The 19,110-nt window shown below is 36.9% G+C and overlaps 1 long non-coding RNA gene across 1 annotated transcript; it reads right to left on the minus strand.

Annotated features, from left to right (window-relative positions):
* Positions 1 to 17,283: 17,283 nt before the first annotated feature.
* LOC129371766 (uncharacterized) lies at positions 17,284 to 18,875 on the minus strand. Its single transcript, XR_008607197.1, has 3 exons — positions 18,767 to 18,875; positions 18,077 to 18,169; positions 17,284 to 17,371 (listed from the first exon to the last, which is right to left on the minus strand). It is a non-coding gene; the product is annotated as an uncharacterized LOC129371766 (long non-coding RNA).
* Positions 18,876 to 19,110: the final 235 nt, after the last annotated feature.

The following is a 19,110-nucleotide window of genomic DNA, read 5'->3' on the forward strand; positions in this document are numbered from 1 at the left end:
TTGAATTTTGTGATGATTAACCAGCCCACCTGATTCGAGGGAGCGAGTTAAATAAAGCTGGTGGAAGCAGAAAATACAGCAAGTCATTCTGTCAAACATTCATAGCCCTCGAAGTCACCATGACTAGAGAACAACACTTATTGAAGAGAAACTTTCATGAAGTTAAGAAACTTATCTGAACACCAGATGGAGGTCTTTCCATCTTATTGAACCCTTTGTGATTATACACTGCAAATAAACTCTTTTCTCAACTTCAAAAGATTGTGTGAAGCCGGGAAATTGAAATGAGAGTGGAAAGCCCCATCACAAGACGCTGTGTACTTATGCAAGTCGACCAAAAATCAAAAAACAAACAAAAATGGTTCCTGTGGACTTTAGGGCCAGATCTGTGCCTCTGGACACAGAAGCGACTGAGTCGATGAGAGGGAGACTCCCGCAGTGATCTCATTTTAAAGGCATTCTGGGTCAGGTCAACAAACAGAAAATGACCCCTGGATGTTTTGCCTTCACTTCAGATAATCTTGCTGCTGTGTTCAATTTAGCGAACAGGAGAAGACTTCCTTATAAGAGGAGAGAGTGAAGTCCAACTCTGTGACAGTATGAAGGTAAATTAGTTCCCTACTAGCACAAAATATTACTCAGCTGACATTTTAACTACTTTCCTGATTTGTAGTAACAGACTGTGATCCTCTTTCACACCACAATCTTTTGGTGAAGCACAAACTTGGCATATAACTGATATGTGTTAAGAGACAAAGAAATGAAGCAGCTGAAAAATATATATTTATATACAAATAATAATATAACCTTTGGCTGTTTTTAGTTCCAGTGTCTATTCCTTTTTGAGCAGCCTGAATATTTTGCCTCTAAATGGTCAAGTACTGTTTGTTAATGAAGCTAGCTACTCTTAGCTAACTGGTAGCGTTTATTTGATAAACAGAATGTTGTTTCCTGGGATTTGAAAGACTTCTTTTAGAGGCTAAAGCTGCTCATGTCATTCTTTCATTTATTCCACTAGTTCATAAATGTTCCACAGACAGAATAATTAAATGGTGATACGGGGATACAGCTTTTCCAAAAACAAAATGCATTGACCTGAGCAGTCAACCCAAATTCTTTTGGGCTCAAACTATCAATCCCCCAAATCTGAGACCCATCTAGAAACATAGGCTGATAATGCTGATTAACCCCAAAGCGAGAAGCTGTCTCCCGACTCCAGACTCAACAATGGTCCAGACCAAGCCTGAGCATGCCAGACATAAAACAGGGACGAGCCTGTAAGCATTTACATGAAATTAGACAAGTGTCTCCTCTGGCAATAGTTAAGGATTTACTGAATATATCTGCAGTGTTTATTTATATGACATTATTAATATGAGAAAGTGTCTGTCAAGGATTTTGTAACATGATCCTAAGAGAACTTAGGAAATCTACTGACTAATGATGTCATGTACAAGCCTGTGCTTTGCTCCCCATTACATCCGATACCATGATCTTCTTGTGTATGTGACGTAATACAAAAACACAGCAAAAGAAAAAAGCTGCACAAATATTTAACAGAACCTAATTGAGCCTGGTGGGTTTTAGAAATCCATCACATTTTTTGTTGTTGTTTTTAAGAGATGTAAGAAATCTGGTCTCATACCAAAGGATGAATAAATCCAACAGTATGAATCCTTTACTCCCTCTTAATAATCCCTTTCTGCTTCCAGAGTGGAGTCGGAGCCAAAGTGCCATTTCCATAAGTGGGGGCAGCAGCTCTGGGAAAACTCATGACATCTGTTCAGCTGCCAAGTTTCTTTCGGAAAGAAAAAGATGGAGGGCTGAAGGGAGTATGTTTAGGGAAGTGTTGAGATAAGCAAAGATGTAATTATGCTAGCAGCTAATTAAAATGAGTCAGCTTTCCACTTGGTGTGGTACATAATGACAAGACAAACGAAGCGTGTTTCTGGAGGGAATTACAGTGATGATGCTTAGATTATAATGGCACAACATTATGTCATAGCATGAGAAACTTTGAATTGCTTTGTATGTTTTAAAGGGGTAGTATTATGTGTTTTACAGTCACATAAAGCCAATTTATAGGATAATCAAGTAACTATATATATATATATATATATATATATATATATATATATATATATATATATATATATATATATATATATATATATAAGCAAAATTTCCCCCTGCAAATAACTGTATATCAAACTTAAAGAAGAATAGTGAAGTTTACTGTAACTCATCAGTAATATTATATAATAACAAATCATCACTTAAATTACCACTCAATGAGCTTTATCCCACTTCTGGGAATAGACTAGTCATTTCTTGTATGAGCAACAAACACACACAGATCTTCTTTCTCTTTCTTGGTGCAGATCAAAGGAAAGTGGCTCCTGGTTTCAGGTAACAAGCTGCTTGGGGGAAATCAGACTCACTGTACTCAAATACATCATCATTAGTGTCTAAGCTGGTTGTTCTGCAGCTTTCTTTTTCACTTATTGTGATACAGTTCATTCAACAGATGAGAATCACACTGAAACTGCTATCATACTGTTACTTGTTTTGTCACGTATCTCGCTGTGTCCAGAACTTCTTTGTGAGACAAAATTTTAAAAAGGCTTTTTTTTTCCTAGATACTAATGCCAGAGCTTGGGTTTGAAATGCTGCCCAAATAGTAAATGCTATATTATATAATCCAAAGAAAATTTCTGCGTAAGCATGAAGGTCAAACATGAGATCATCTCCTCCCACTTTCACAGCACAAGTCATTATCCCGGCCATTACATTTGTGGTCCTGTCAGAGCCCACAGTTACTTATCAAGCTGCATTCACAGACTGACTGTTCATGTCGCCTAGAGTAATGAGGGTCATTTTCCTGAGGCCATAAATCTGCCACATTTGTTTGCATGTTCTGTGTAACTAAATGAAAGCTTTTTAAATTATGAAGAAGGAAATTCATGTGATGTTAGGGAGCAGGAGGGGGTTGTGGGTGGGGGGGGTCTTCTGTGTGTTCTCTCACAGTGATAACACAGTATGCTGGTCAACATGTATTTGAAAACTGCATTGTATACACACCAGCACTCTATCAGACAGGAAGTTATGTCAGTGGATTATATAAATGGGTTTTCAAATTGGAATAATTAATAGTGTTCATTTCAGTTTCACCCCTATAAGTCAACTCATACAAAGATCATATTGTGTCCCTTTAAACTCTAATTCCAAGATTGTCAGTAAAATATTCAGAAGTGTTTGGCTGACTCATTTTGTCCTGAAAGGATTCACAGAGCACTTCTTTCACTGCCCATTTTAGAGAACAGCCAGGCTTTGCCTGAAGGGGATTATGTGGTTTTGTGAATTTCTAAAAGCCCTTCAGTTTAAGATGCAGGCTTTCTGAACTAAGCATGTGCATGACGAGAAATCTAAAAGGTTATCTGCCAGCAACCACCAGGACTCCCGCTGACATCGAGTCAAAATGAGTCACCTTGGGGGTTTCGGCTTGGATTGAGCATTTTCTCCCTCAGTTTTATCTGAGCTTTCTCCCACAGTCTAAAAACTTTGATGTTGAATGGAGTTCGCGTTTAAGAGAATCCTGGGCCAACCCCACGCTCCCACTTCCTACATGGATTGTTAAAGTACTAAATGTAGCTTTAGAGCAGAATAAGTGGCACCACTGCAGTACCTTGCAAAACTGTTCGTCTTAACTTTCACATTCTGCCACATCAGAGGTACAAACTTGAATGTATTCAATTGGAATTTAATGTGAAACACAAAAACAATTGTGAAGTGAAACGAACAAGACAAATGGTTTATAATTGTTTATTAAATAAGTCTGTAAGTGAGTGCCCCAACCTAGTTGATACTTTTAGCTTGTCTTACACAATAATGCAAGGTTGATTATCAATAGAGTATCAATAGTACTGTTTCCATTTCAAATGTGCAACTTGTAAATATTTTGCTGACGCCAAAGTACAAACACAATTTCACAATTTCCATTACATAAGAAACAATTAAAATTTCACGTCAATAAACTTCTTCATGTGTGTCATGTTCATAAAAAAAGCAAACATGTCACACCATCGTCCTCCTGTTGTTTTTCAGCCAATAGTAACATCTGGTTGTTGATCGTGTGACTTGTGAAAAATAAAACAGTTTTCATCACAGTTGTATTAAACGTACTACTTTGCAATGCGCCTCGTCCTCGATTATAAACTCAATCGAAAACACTTTTCTTTTTTCTTTTGGGTGCAGCAGCGGCGCAAGAGTAAACCCTATAATCCATGCAGAAGACATTAGTCCTGGACATGGCCGTCACAGGTTTGAGTCACTTTCCTGTCTCATGCTCTCTGTCAAACTCAGGCCCTGAGAGCCAGGAAAATCTTTCTATTTTCTTTTTTTTAATTGTCGTGTTTCCATTGAGCAAATTTATATTGTAATTCCAATTTGAACAATTGTGTGGTCATTGGAAACACAGACTGTGTGCATTTACTTCAAATTTTGAAATTATGTCTAGACTTTGACTAGGCTCCTCTGACACACAAATAAAATTTTATTTAACTATTACATTTTAGATCCTGCCATTTATTTAGGATTATTTTAATCCTCTACAGTATAAAGTATTTTGCGGCCTCTAATAGATTTTCTTTTAGATTGCTTTATATGTATCTCCATCCATCTTCCCATCAAGTGTCGACCAGGTTTATTAGGGGGTAACTCTGCCATACTTTTTTCAATTTTGCAAGAAGATGTTCTCTTGGAAACATCGGAGGCCATAAAGGGAAAATCTTAAATTGAACTGAGGTTAAATGAAGCCACACAGTTAAACTCTATTTACTAATTAGATTGCTTCTTAAAGCTACAGACTGGACCGGTTTTTATTTAGTGGCACCAGAAGGAAGAGGGTTTTCATAGAATATGATTCCTCTTCTTTGAGTTCGCATTTAAAAACTAGTCTCTGTTGGTTTATTACATAAATTCCCAGTGAAATTCATTAAACATTGTGGTTGTGCAATCTGCCAAACCAACACAGGAAGTAGAATGTCTTTAATCTGAGATAACTAGTGTTGTTCTTCCATATAGACCATTGACTTATGGGTTGTTTTAAAACTGAAACCACAATCCAAACCATACGTTTGTGAGATGTAACCCTAGTGTTTTTGGCACTGACTTCAACGCATCAACAAGTCCAAAACTGATCCTGAGTTTAAGTCCATCAGAAGACCAAAGAACATTTCCAGTCAAATGAACTCAACCCAGACTTTTATTTGCTTAAACATACTATTAATCAGGGTTTTAGCCAGCACCACTTCTGTCAACATGTTTAACCCTCTGCAATTACTGTAGCTTATATCTGATGATATAGCTTTCTTCTTCTCTTCTGAGGATAAATGTGGAAATCCTGTGACAGCAATAGCTGGAAATATAATCAACCAATTCAAGAACAGTTTTACATGAAGAGTAAACATGACATTAAGTCAGAAAGGTGTCCTTTTCACACAGTCGGATAAGGAATAAACTCTTGCTCAGATGTTAATCTTCATGCAGTTGTATTTCGACAAGCACAGACCTAGATCAGATCAAGAAGATAAGACTGATGTGGTCGGGGAGGAAAGTGGCTTGAAGAGAAAAGACAGGCAAGTTGAAGCAGGAGCAGATCTTCACCACTGGTATTAGCTTCATTGGCTAAACTTGCACTTTAATCAGCAGTTTAAGCATAGATTTGCATGCCACCAATCACTTATATTTTGGATTCTTCTCCGCGTTCCCGTCACTTTATCCTGTCGCATTCAATAGGCTATGTTCTTCTTTACCCTTTGGGAATATCCCAGATTCTTCGATATCAGAATAAGACAAACCAACAGGTTGAAAATCAAAAATTTAGATCGGCGCAGTCCCAACAGCCAGACCAGAAACTTTACACATCACACGCGACAGGAATACCTCTTAAGATTATTTTCAGAGCCATCCCAATAGTCAGAGCATCCTTAAGGCCATCAAAAGGGGAGGAAGTAGGTCCAAAACCTGCATAATTATGTTGCTGTGTCAACCAGCCCTCAGGAGAAAAATGTCATAACTTTTAGCAAAGAAAGGTCTGCAGTTAGAGGGATGATATAATGTAAAATCAACTCTTCTGAACTTTGCATCATGCGGTAATATAATTCTCTCACCAAAAATATACCTGAAGTGTTGCTTTGATTCTTTCATGCATGTTTGAGAAATCCTTTAATCTGCAGTTGCAACCAACCAGCTGTGCAAAGCCCCGGTGTGACAGAGTGCCACCTTCAGGGTGCAGCTCCTCCTCTGAGCCGAAGCTTCCAAGATCCCCCCTCACAGAGCAGCCCTTCCACACAACTCCCCCGCTTAACTCCTTCAGACTAGCCAGCAGTAATTAGCAAACACCTGATGGAACAGCGCATCTGCTGAGCTCATTACAGGAACTACTTTGGTGCTGGTAAAACCATTAATGGGTTAAAGGACGAGCCATGTTGTTAAGACTTCCAGAAAGCAGAAAACAATGAGGGCTGCCTTTCTTTATGTTTTACGGCAGGATGATGTTTAAGTTATAAATTAAAATATTTAGAGAAAGTAAATAGTAGAATGAATTCATTTGTATTTATGTAGGTGGCATGTATAGGTAGATAGATTATGTAATTTGGGAAATTCACCAGTGAGCATGGAATGATTTAGTCCTAAAACTATTTGAGGTTGCCGTTTTGTCATTTCGGAAATTTTGTTGCCATTAAAAGGCCTGACATGTCATGTATTTCCCATCAGTTTCTGCCAAATGTGAATGAATGAATCCTTGCCAAGTCAGCCTTCATCTCAAAGCAAAAGGCCACTTTGTTAGGCTCACAAAGGTGCTGTTATGATGGCTGCAAAAGAAAGAAGAGTTCACTGGACAAGTTCAACCTCTTCTATTACTTTGTGGTCCAACTCTATTAGCCATAGCAGACCTTTTATAGTAGTGAATACTGACCTGTCTGCAAGTTCAAAACCAAAATAATAATTTATAGTAATTAAATGGTTATGCTCATGGTTCCTTACATACATCAGCCAGTTTCTGTGGTGGCTACTGACATGTCACTGGTGCTTATTCCTTAAGTTGATCACAATTGGTACATTCTGCTTATTTAACTTTTTTAAATTTGATTTCTCAACTCAAAAATGTACACAGACTCTGGTAACAATCATTGACATGAAAAACATTCATCTCACACTAATTAATCTTCCACCACAGGCTCAGACACTTTGTCATTCCCTGCTGTGAGCCTTTTATGTTAATAAAAGTAAGATGTTGATGACAAAAGTTTATTAGGACGCGATGACTAAATTGTTTCTAACAAAATTTTGTAGATTTCTAAATTTAGGATTTTACCCCAACAAAGGTTTTTTAGAAGACTCTGGTTATTCTGACTAAGGCCTCAGGAATACATGAAAGACATCTGCTGGTATTTTAGTAATAGTGCAAAGGAAAAAATGACAACATAAAAACCATGCTGGAAACCTTTCCACAGAAAAGCAGCCAAGTCGTCTCCGCATAGCCTTAATCTATTCAAAAGATGATTTAAAAAAAAAATTAAGAAAATATCTGAGTCACCAGGATTATGTGTTAGAGAATTTCTTCATGCTACATGTAAAGTTATGTGTCTGAAACACTTAAGAAAAAGTTATGTATGTATAATCAGATCCCATTTTTCAATAATGATCCCATGAAGATTAATCTCTTCATGTTTAATAGATTTTAATGTGTTTAAATTTAACACATTCGCTTTTTAATAAAAAATAAACTAATACATGGTTCAGTGCCAGAACCATGTATTCCAGTGAAAGTCAGACTTTCACTGGAAAGTCTTACCGGGTCTTTCCAGTGACCCTGTAAGACTGATGGACAAAAGCAACAACCTCAAAAACCAGCAATGGACAACAAAGCGTACTATAAAAAATGAGTTTATAAGGTAGGCTAATTCCAGCTTAGAATAGCACCTCCATACTCATGATGCATCAGCACAGATGTCCACCAACCTAATGTCAACATATACAGTCCACATTTCTAAAGAAAAAATTTTTCAAAAATGTTCCATCAAAGTTCCTGAAAAACCTGAAAGAAAAACCTAACGAGTCCCACCATTACTTGTTGTGTAAGAACAACAATAAAGTCCTGTCGACTGGATTGATGTCAAACACTACAGCACTTTTATTACTGCGACTTTTATATGCAGAGGAGCCATACTGAACTGCAAGCCATGGGTTGAAGAGAGACATTTGACTTTTCCAATTCAGAATTCACTTGATTCCTCCAAATGACTGGACTGATGTACTGTGTAAGACACTGTCCTCTTATAAATACTCCACAGAATCCCCTCTATCTGAGTCCCAACCAAGTCAGAGAAAAGTGCGAACTTCAGGGGGCTTTTGAGCTTCTAACGGTTGGCATAACAACTATAAAACCTTTAAATGAGAATATCCTTACTTCAGTTACAAAAAGACAAATCATTTTCTTCATGTGGAAACGTCTCCGTTCAACATCCGTATTCTATGATTCCCCGTTTTCATTCCAGACTCAATGCATCACTGACCATTAAAGCTATCATGTCTGCATGTGTTTGGATCCTGAAGCTTCCGTTGGAATGTGAGGGAGTGTCTCCTGTTGTCAAAACAATGATTAAACTGTTTTGCGAGTTTCCATGACATGCAGGCTCAATTCTGTTGACCATTTGGGAACTGGGGGGAGAGGAGGTGGAAAAAATTATGCAAAGTAGCAATGCAATACAACAGAAAGTGTTCTATTCCCCCTTTCCTTCTCTTTGATGCTCACTCCTATGTTGATGGTCCCCCATAAACATCATTTTGTGTCCGGACTTGCTTTTGCATGATGATAAGCAATACCTTGTTTTTCAGAAGATAATCTCTGCGTTGCAGGCAAAACACTAGACGTGGTGGTGCATGTGCAGAAGTGCATTTACACAATCTAAGACGGGATTTTTAACCAAATTATTAGCACAAATTACAAAAAAAATAACTAAGTGTAAATAAATAAGGTAAACTTGAGAGTTATGTCACTACTCTGCTCAGTTCATTGTAGACTACCTTCATAAATGTAATCATAATTTAAACTCGATGTACTGGGAATGGATGTACTTAAGTTTCCAAGGTGACCAGGGAGCATGAGTAAGGAGGTTCAGGTCATAAAGTGAATTTCTACTGATCAGCAAAGTCAGAGTTTGGCTTTTTAAGACGTTCTTTGTCTTTGACGATGCCTCCCCCTGGTGGCATTTTAGGTCAAAAATGCCTGCTTTACACAACGTCTACCTAAAAAGGCAGAAATTTTCTAAAAGACAAAAATGGAGGATCAAGTAGTTTAATAGTTTATTTGTAGAGCATATTTCAGTATCAAGGCAGTTTAAAGTGCTTACTATCATGAAAATATCATACAATTATGAAACAACAATGATTATCATCAAAATCATCAAGCAAATATACTGATTAATGTTCCAGTTGTTAATCAAATGGAGGAAGTTTCAGTTGTTTTGCAGTTTTCTGGAAGTTTGTTCCAGAATTGTGGGGCACAGAAACTGAATGTTGCTTCACCATGTGCTGGTTCTGGGGATGAAGAGGGCAACCCAGAGACAGACAGGACAAACAACTCACACCAAGGAGGAAGCCAGAGTACCTGGAGAGAACCCACCCATGCACAGGGAGAACATGCAAACTCTGTGCAGAAAGACCCCGGGCCGGGAATTGAACCCAGGACCTCCTTGCTTCAAGGCAACAGTGCTACCAGCTGTGCCTCTGTGCAGCCCCTGCATCGCTGCCTCCTGGGCTCAAATCTCAGCCTGGGATTTTTCTGCATTGTGTCTGCAAGGGCGATGGCTGAAGATGCTAGAATTCATCCCTCATCTGCACTCTGATATATTGATGTTGATGTCTAATATGATTTTTAACTGTAATAATTTTAATAGCTAGTATTAAATATTTTCTGAAACGTCTTTTTTTATGTGTAGTGATGAAAGCTGGATTTTATCATCTGAAAAATATTTGGCTAGGATAATTTTTCTGTCGAGCCAACACAGAGTCGTTAATTTTACTTTTTCATAACTTGATGACTGGATTATTGCAGTTTTGTATCTGGTGTTCCAAACAAGTTTCACAATTCCAGACACACAATAAAAAGTGTTAACTAGATCCAGAAGAGCATACATCATGTGAGGTTGCAAGTCTTCATCTTGGCTACCCGTCAACATCAGGGTTGACTTTAGGGTCCTGGCTCTCCATTAGGCAGCTCTAAACTGTCCCAGTTGATCTCATTTACCAGATAAATTTTGTTGCATTAGTTCTTCAGATCCACTATGTCTTCCAGCAGCAGCTAATCCTAAATATCATAAAAGGTCTAAACTAAAACACAAGTAGACACATTTTTTTTTATTTCAATCTAAATATTTAGCTTGCCAACTAAATGTTTTGTTTGAAGTTAAACATTTACCCTCAAACTGAATATGTACTTAGAATGCTACATATTTAGTTTGCAGGGTATACATTTTTCAATAAGCTATTGGATATTTAGCTCTTTGCTAGAGTGTCAACTTAATATTTAGTTGCCTAATTCAATATTTAGCTTCAAACTAAATATTCAGCTAGTGAGTCAAATATTTAGTTTACAAACTGAATATTTAATAAATAAATATATAGCAAAGAGCTAAATATTTCATTTATAAAATACGGATTTAGTTTGAAAGCTAAATATTTAATATCAAACTAAATATTTAGGGTCAAAAAATTTTGCATCAAAACGATTTAATTAGTAACCTAAACATTCAGCTTTAATATAAGAGTTATAAATTAAAGAAGAGCATGGTTAAAATATGACTTTTCAGAATTAACTCTCACTTTTTTTGTCTGACAGGATAAATGCCCCAAAATTCTGCTTCTAATTTTTGTCTTTGAAACTTTACAAATGGCACACCATAATGATTAATTTTTGTAAATACTTTTACATTTTATTCCTTAATGAAATTAATCACCTATCATGCCTTCATTTCTATTTTGTACCTGAAAATGTTTTTATATGTGCTGTAGCCAAAGCATATCAGTTAATTACCACTGCAGTTTGGCATCCATATGAATCAACTAAAAATATTTCATTTAATTCATTTAAATAGTTTACCGTTATCCAAAAACTTTACATTATACTATGTCCATTTCCAAATGTCCAAAATCCACTTAAAATTCCATAGAGCTTGTTGCTAAAAGGTGCAGTACAAGTATGTTTTGATTGATTGATAAATTGACATTAAGCAATGAAATGTTCTGGGAAAATCTTGCAGTGTGCTGCTGAGACATATGGTTTTTTATTAGTGTTCTCTTTCTACAAACTCTGAACGCTTCCACAGATGTTCTCCACCCCCTCTCCTGGGGTTACTGCCAATATTTTATAATTTTATAATAATGTAGAGTGGCATCTACAAAAATGACTTGCTTCCATGGAAATTCTTGGATTTTATTAAGCTGTGGTTCTATTTGCCTTACCTGTAGTGAAAAGATTTATCACTAAGTTTATGTATACATGCATAAACAACTGAGTATGACCATGTATATAGACAATCATATACTATTTTTGGAGTGGTGGAAGCTCAGAAGTTAGTGGGCTGATCAGAACAATGGGAACTAAAACAATCATTAGGTTTTCTGGGATAATTTTCAAACCATTATAAGAACTGGGAAGGACAGGAAGACTCCATCTTGGATGCTGCTTTACAACAGTCAGTCTGTCACAAAATCGAAAAGTTCTCTTCGGCCTGGAATAACCAGAGTGTGGAGAGTCATCCAAATTTCTTTTTCAGTTTTATTTAGTTTATGTTTCATTTTCTGTGAGGGTCGTCTTACTGCAGTTCTTTCTAATGAAATCTAACATGTATGTGCTTTAACTTGTTTGGTTGTCAGTTTTTTATTGTACCATATCGGTCAGAGTATCAGAGACAGTTTGCCACATGGTGGTACATTCATACATATCCAGCAATAGTTTTGGGCCATTCCTCTACTGACTGACATTTCACCCAGAAAAGGCTTCCTATAAACAGGTTTGTCTTAAATGACCTCCTGTTGTCTTAGGCTTGCTTATACAGAAGCATTTCACAGGATCAGCTGTTATATCGGGACCTGATGACACATTTCCAGTCTTGCTTGAGTAAAATTTCCGCTCATTTTTTCCATAATGACTAAGCATGGGAGGATTTAGGTGGTTGGTTTCCTGCTTTTGTATTCGCTGCGTGTTGTCATGCATACCCACTCTTCCTATCTTTCCAAAAAATTTTGCTCTTCAAAGGTTTTCTCATATATAGAATGAGGAAACAACACTGGTGTCAGAAAAATGCTCATCCTGAATTTTCTCAATTTGCTCAATGTTGAATTATCTTGCTGTCACAAGGGGGCAGTAGATGCTCAAGCTAAATAACTCAAATCATGTGTCTGTCCAAGAAGTGACAGTAAATGTTCCCTTCTGTGAACTACTGCCTGGGAAAAATGATCGTCTCTCTTCTTTTTCAACGCACATTTGCATTTTCACCCACATTAGGAGTTTGTGGGTGATTTCCTTTAATTTTAATAACTGCATTTATGCCTAAACCAGACATTTACTCCAGCTCTAAGTATTACTAGTCTATTCGTAACATAACCTTAACCAAAACGTGATTCACACCTTACCTGTAAAACTAAGCTCTACCCTACACAAGTGGGTGACTTCACATCAGGACTGACCTTTGGTATAGTGATAAGAAGAATAACTAAATAACCACAGAAACATACACATAGTATGTTTTTCTGCCTTCACAAGGACTTTGCATTGACTTAAGCTCATTTGTCATTCATTTCTAAGGCCGAAACCAAACCCTGTCCTAATCAATTAAGTTTATTTGTATAGCACATTTCAGCAGAAAGGTAGTTTAAAGTGCTTTCCATTGCAAAACCACAACGTCATCAAGAAAACACCATGCAGCAAACAACTGAACAAAAATTCATTTTGATGAACAGCATCACCAAAATCAAACACAACAATGTTAGTCAATGTTTCATTTACTATGGTTAAAAAGCAACCCTAAACAGGTAGGTCTTTAGTCTCATTTTGCCTGTTTTGCATGTTTCTGGAAGTTTGTTCCAGATTTGTGGCACAGTATTTTAAAGTCAATTCTCTGAGCTAACCTAACTTCGCTCAATTCAACCCTAAAACAGCATTTCTTGTGAGACTCAAGTTTTGGGATTGATGAGGAGCAGACGGTCCCCACAATGTAGCATTTGTTGGAAAAATGGTCCTTACAAGGAAAGAACCACGCATACACTTGGTGAACTCATGGAGTATTCCAAGACTGATTCTGAAAACCAGATGCTTGGAAACAGCTGAGGTCAAATCCCAAAGGACGGGGCTTTAAAAATACCTGATAATAAAAAAAAATATATATATATATATATATATGATTTATATATTTGCCAGTGAAGGTTATCACTCCTCAGTCAGCAAACACCCCAAAGTGCAAGAGGTCTTCTGATTAGTGTTATCCATGACTTCATTCAAACTGTATTTGTTTCAGGGCATCGTTGTTTCTGAAGCTTTTTCCCCACCAGCATTATGACCCCTTCTGTTCTCTCTCCATATAAGGAATTTGCTGATCTTCTCAGGTCTTTTTCCTATTTTCTCCTATTTTTTCCCTGTCAAACCCCAGTAATATGTATTTAATCTGACTGATCCAGACTTAAGGAAATTTCTTCCAAGTCTGATATACAGTGCCAAGAATTCTGTATTTTTGTTTGACTAACAAAATATGAAAATCTTTTTTTGTTTTTGCACCCCATGATACTGTTGTCAGATCTAGTTTGGGGGTAGCAATGTCACAATAGTACTTGTAAGCATTTCAGGGTAGAATTAGCACCAAAGATATAATGTAAAGAACTTTTCATGACAAGAATCAAGTGCAAAAATCTAATTTTGTTACAATTTTTTATTAACCGACAGTCTTCAGCAAGGCAAAATACCTGCAGGCATAACAAGATCTTGACATAATACCAGCAGGATATATGACCTTATCAGGAATTAAAATGGTTTCCTGACATAGACTCCCTTTTTAATAGTAATTCATCCCATGTATTGGGTTCAAACTTTCACCTTTTGCTGTTAGTCGTTGTTTCCTGTGTATTGAGCCTATTCAGTCTTCCAACAAAATATTAATCCCAAACACACATTAAATTGATTTTGGAGCATATAAAGTTAGCCTGACCATTGCCTTCCTGTAATTCTGTCTGATTCTCATCTCTCTTCAGTGCGCTGTCTGGGCTTTCTTCCATTGAGATGATTTTTTTCCCAGTGGAAGTGGAGGATGGTTGTTTACAACGCAGACAATTTCCGGAAATCTTCATAACATTGAACTGACACATTACATACATCAAGGCCGAATGTTAGAGATTAGGTAGAATTTCAAACTTCAACAAAGCCCACATATCTAGGAAGCAAATGTTTCTGTAGATAAAGGGAGCCCATACCCACTGTACAAATTAAAGAGTGTTTTCATCAGGCTTAGACAAAGTGGGTTTCCAGTAGGTTTTCTGGAATGGTCTGACCACAACCCTATTTGAAACTCATGGACTTTGTTATAAAGTTAAGACGCTAACCCTGGACACCAATCAAATGAGCTCTTTCATTTTTGATCCAACCAGGGTGAAAGTGTTACATGTAGTTGTGAATGAGCAACTACATGCTTCCCATGCAATATCACGAGGAATATTTGTTTAAACATTGTTTAAGGGTTTATTTTTATATTTAAAGCTGCATGTATCACCATGTGTAAGTTGGAGAAAATCCTTTTAAAACTGGCAGGGGTTGATTAGAAGAACTTAATTTCATGGCAAGTAAAACCAGGAGGGGGTTTCTTGTAAACACCGTCTGCAGCCTGAGCTCATGTCTGAAACCGAAATGCACAGAAAAATGAAGGAAAGCGAAATAAGTGTGTCAACCAAAGGATGGTCGGCTTTATGATTACAAGATACAATGTAAAGGGTAGGACATGATGGGATGACTTTAGTTGAGCGTGTCTTGGTGTTTTGTCTGAACGCAGGAAAGAAAGGCATGTGGGGAACATGGAGCAAAAGGAAAACAACAGGGGAGAAACTGGGGAGATGTTGAAAGTCAATCCAACTTATGAGAGAGAGGAGGAGGAAAAGGAGGAGGATTTTGGAGGATCATCAAGAATTTGCCTTTTAAGGGGTACAGTCTCTTACTTCCAAGCCTTACGAGCTCTTGTGTTCTCGCCAAAACACTCAAGGGAATCGCAATAAACAACAGAAAAGAGTTTGTGAGGAGCAAAAACAATTTTCACACTTATGTAATTTTAATGAACATGCCTCCTTTTCAAAACAACAAAAAAGAAAAAGTCAAAGGCACACATGGCATCCCCATCTCATAACATTTATGTTATTTCACTGAATAGGTGGGTAATCTTCAGGACAAGAAAGTCCTTTTCTGTTTGCAACAAAGAGACCACTGCAGGGTAAACAAGAGAGGCCCACAGTCCACCCTGAGTCACTGGATCCTCCCGCAGCATCCCAACAGCTGCCGAGTTTTTCTTGGTCGTCCCCCGCACAATACCAACAATGTGTTGTTGCTGGGGCTAAGGAGTGACTGCCTGTATCTGGGAGCAGGAAACAGAGGGGAGCTGAGGAGGAGAGATGGGTGGGGAGGTGAGAACAGAGAAGTAATTGTATATGTAAGAGTGAGGCAACCGAAGCAGAAGGGGCAGACGCAGGAGGAGAGTGAGACGGAGAGGGGAACAGGAGAGAAGTACACTCTAAAAAGAAAAAAGTTGATCCAACTTAATTGAATTACTTCTGTAGGTAACAAGTAATTCAATTAAGTTGGATCAACATAATTTTTTTAGTTTGTTTAACTTGATAAATTTAGGTCAGTCTAACGCAATTTATTTACTTTATTTCATATACAAATGTTCAATCCATCTTACTTAAATTTATAGAAAGTCAACTCAAAAATGTAAGTTGTTCTAAGTTAAAAAATGAAACTACCCCAAAGTCGTTTATGCATATTTTGTACTTACAATAATGCTTAAATATAAATCACTTTTAAAGTATGTTTTAGCTTTTACAATAGCAGTAAAATTCCTTTACACTACCCAAAAATTCAACTTGGTTATAACAATCTACACTGCACAAATAGAAAATGTTAAATTTTATTGTGAAATCACAAACTTACAGATTTTTCACAACACATTTTGCACTGAACATACTACACAGATCTTTTGCTTGTCTGCTTAATTGAGTTAGCTTTTTAGTAAACTGAACATGGGGTACCCCAAGTCCAGTTCTGGAGAGCTACCATCCTCCAACTTTCAGATGAATCCAATCTCCAAATAAAATTAAGTGCTCATTACTATGCCTCTGCTCAGCTGAGTGTCTGCTGGTGTGTAAATTCAGCAAGGTGGTATTGAAATAGTCCATCTGACATTTGCACATTGATGGCTCTCCAGGACAAACTTTGGACATCCCTGTGTGAGCTTGTAGAATCCAGATGTATTCCTCTGAAAAACAATGTTTTTCAGATTTACCACAAGTCCTCCTAAAATAAAGGAAATCAACATTCTCAATCCCTAAACTGTTTTTACATAAAATGTAAGAAACATGTGTGTCTGTTTTTAACATCTTCAAGAACAAAACTGAAAACAAGCAATAACATCTACATGCTTTCAAACAAGGTTGTGGGGTCATGGCTTGCAGCATTTAAACCATCTCCGATATAAGTTAACTGACATCAGAACAGAATAGTAAACATTAAGCACTGCTTAATCCAAATTGAAAAAAAAAATATGAAAAACACTGTGAAAGTGTCTGTGAACAATACTACAGCAGCCTACTAATGCTGTGGCTTTAATATGCACAATGTCCCAAAAGAAATTCAAAAAGTTCAGTCCCTTGAGGTTAAGCTTCCAAAACACAGCCCCTCATGTTCAAACAAAGACAGAAAATAATCTGTCATTTTGCACAACATACAATTGTCTTTACTGAGAGGTCTGAAGTCTTCCAAACAAATTCTGAACTTTAGGAGACATTTTGTGTTGGTCAAGTTGCATGAAGATTTTTTGAAACACTTCAAATGTGAAGCGCAGAGGCTTCGGATAAGCCAGGTTAAGGGCATATATCAAACCCAGAAGCAGGGCACATGCTGAGGCAACTGAAGTCAGGTCATGCAACACCTCCACTCCCTCAATGACAATGCCAATGTCTTCTGGGATTCTTCCAATCCCTCTCCCTTCTTCCGAATCACAAATATTGCCAGGGTGAGTTGTTTGAGATCCATCTGGGCATCATCTCCACAGCTGCCCTGTAGTGAGAAACCATATGTTAAACTTGAAGACTGTAACTAATCTGTCAGTTGACAAATAAAAGCCTTATAAATGCAAGCATTAAGTACAAGTGTACAGCTTGTGAATTGAAGAGAATCGTTTATGGCATCTGAAATATCCTTGATAAATTTTCCAAGTTCAAAGTTGCATTAAAAATTGAATAACTCAAAGGGTGATTTTTAAGGTTTTTAGAAAAGATAATACAAGGATGTAACTTTATATGTGTTTTGTCATATTGCAGGTTTTAGCTTAAACAAATTCATAGATTATACATCAAAGCAGAATAGTAGTCCAAGCCAATGGTCATCTTAGGTTGGAAATCAACACAAAATGCATATTTCTGTTACTTATCAGATATTTTGGAGCTGGTATGAAAATAGCATGACTAAAACATTCTTATTAACTTGTTTTGTTATATTGGTGAACAGGAAATGAAGTTGATAGTGAAGTTAGATAATGGTCTTTGCTGAATAGCAAAGCACACCACTGTTGGATTTAAGCAGGACATAACCATGTTAAATTTACAATTCTGACACCAAATCTGCCTGATGTATTAAAAAGATGTTTAAATATAGAAAATGCAGGCCAGAAATAATTTAAAAAGGTACAAGCAACTGACATTGAATTTTTCAATTTTCCTGAATGGGTTAAGATGCGGCTTCAAACCTTTAAAAGAAACTTACACTGTATTCCTTAATAAGGTCTTCTGGATCCTCTCCAAGAAAGGTGATGAGCCCTTTCAGAACACATTCCCTTCGAATCCCAATGTCCTCCACCTGGAGAAAATGTATTGTTATCAATATTCCATATCTCTGACAAGATTTCTGATGTAACAGTAATATATTCAAATACCATAATGTGCAGCCCACATGTCCACCGGGTTAATAATGCTCTTCAAAATTATGCAAATTCCACCTCTGCCAAAATTTATGCTTCAAGTCTCAATTTGTGAAACTAGACTATATTGTTGAGGTTAAGGCTTTTTCTTAGCACAATCTACTAGGACTAATGAATATCATTTGTTGTTTGTATTTTATCTTGCAGCATAAAATTGATATGTCTACCATTTAAAAAATTAAAATTTTAAAATAAGCTCAAAAAAATGTACTAAATAGCACTAATTTCTGGCAAGTTGGACAGAAAGGTGTATTTTATGAAATTCATGAATGAACCACAATACAGACTAACTAAATCCACTAAAAATACATAAGACAGTTAAACTTGCTTTCTTTGAGTGATATCACCTTTGCACAAAGTGTATCAAGTATTAATAATTAAAACAAAAGTCTGAAAGTAATTAGAGACTTTAACTTCTTTGTTTTAAATTAAAAATGGTAAATGTCCCCCAGTGTTCCTATCGATGATATCCATACCTCATCATAGATTCTCATGATTCCAGCTATTTTTGCACGTGTTGCTCCTCCCTTGGCTTTGATGACTTTAATCAGCTGACTTGAGAGCCTGTCCAACTGGGCAAAGAAAGTCTGCTCAAGGGAAGAGCCATGAGTCTCAGGAACTCCGCATTAATCTGAGAAACAAAATAAAACTTATTTTGTATCTTACAAAATGACTTAAATAAATACTGACCAATCATTCCAAAATCTAAGTAAAAACTCAATCTGCATTACTACCTCTTTCTGTTGGAACAGGGCAGGCCATCTGTCCTTGAAATCCTCTATGCCAGGTTCTTCATTCACCACCTCCTGACGCCTGTAGG

The sequence above is a fragment of the Poeciliopsis prolifica genome, unplaced genomic scaffold (assembly GCF_027474105.1).
Source record: "Poeciliopsis prolifica strain line A6 unplaced genomic scaffold, Auburn_PproV2 SCAFFOLD027, whole genome shotgun sequence".
Lineage (NCBI taxonomy): Eukaryota > Metazoa > Chordata > Actinopteri > Cyprinodontiformes > Poeciliidae > Poeciliopsis > Poeciliopsis prolifica.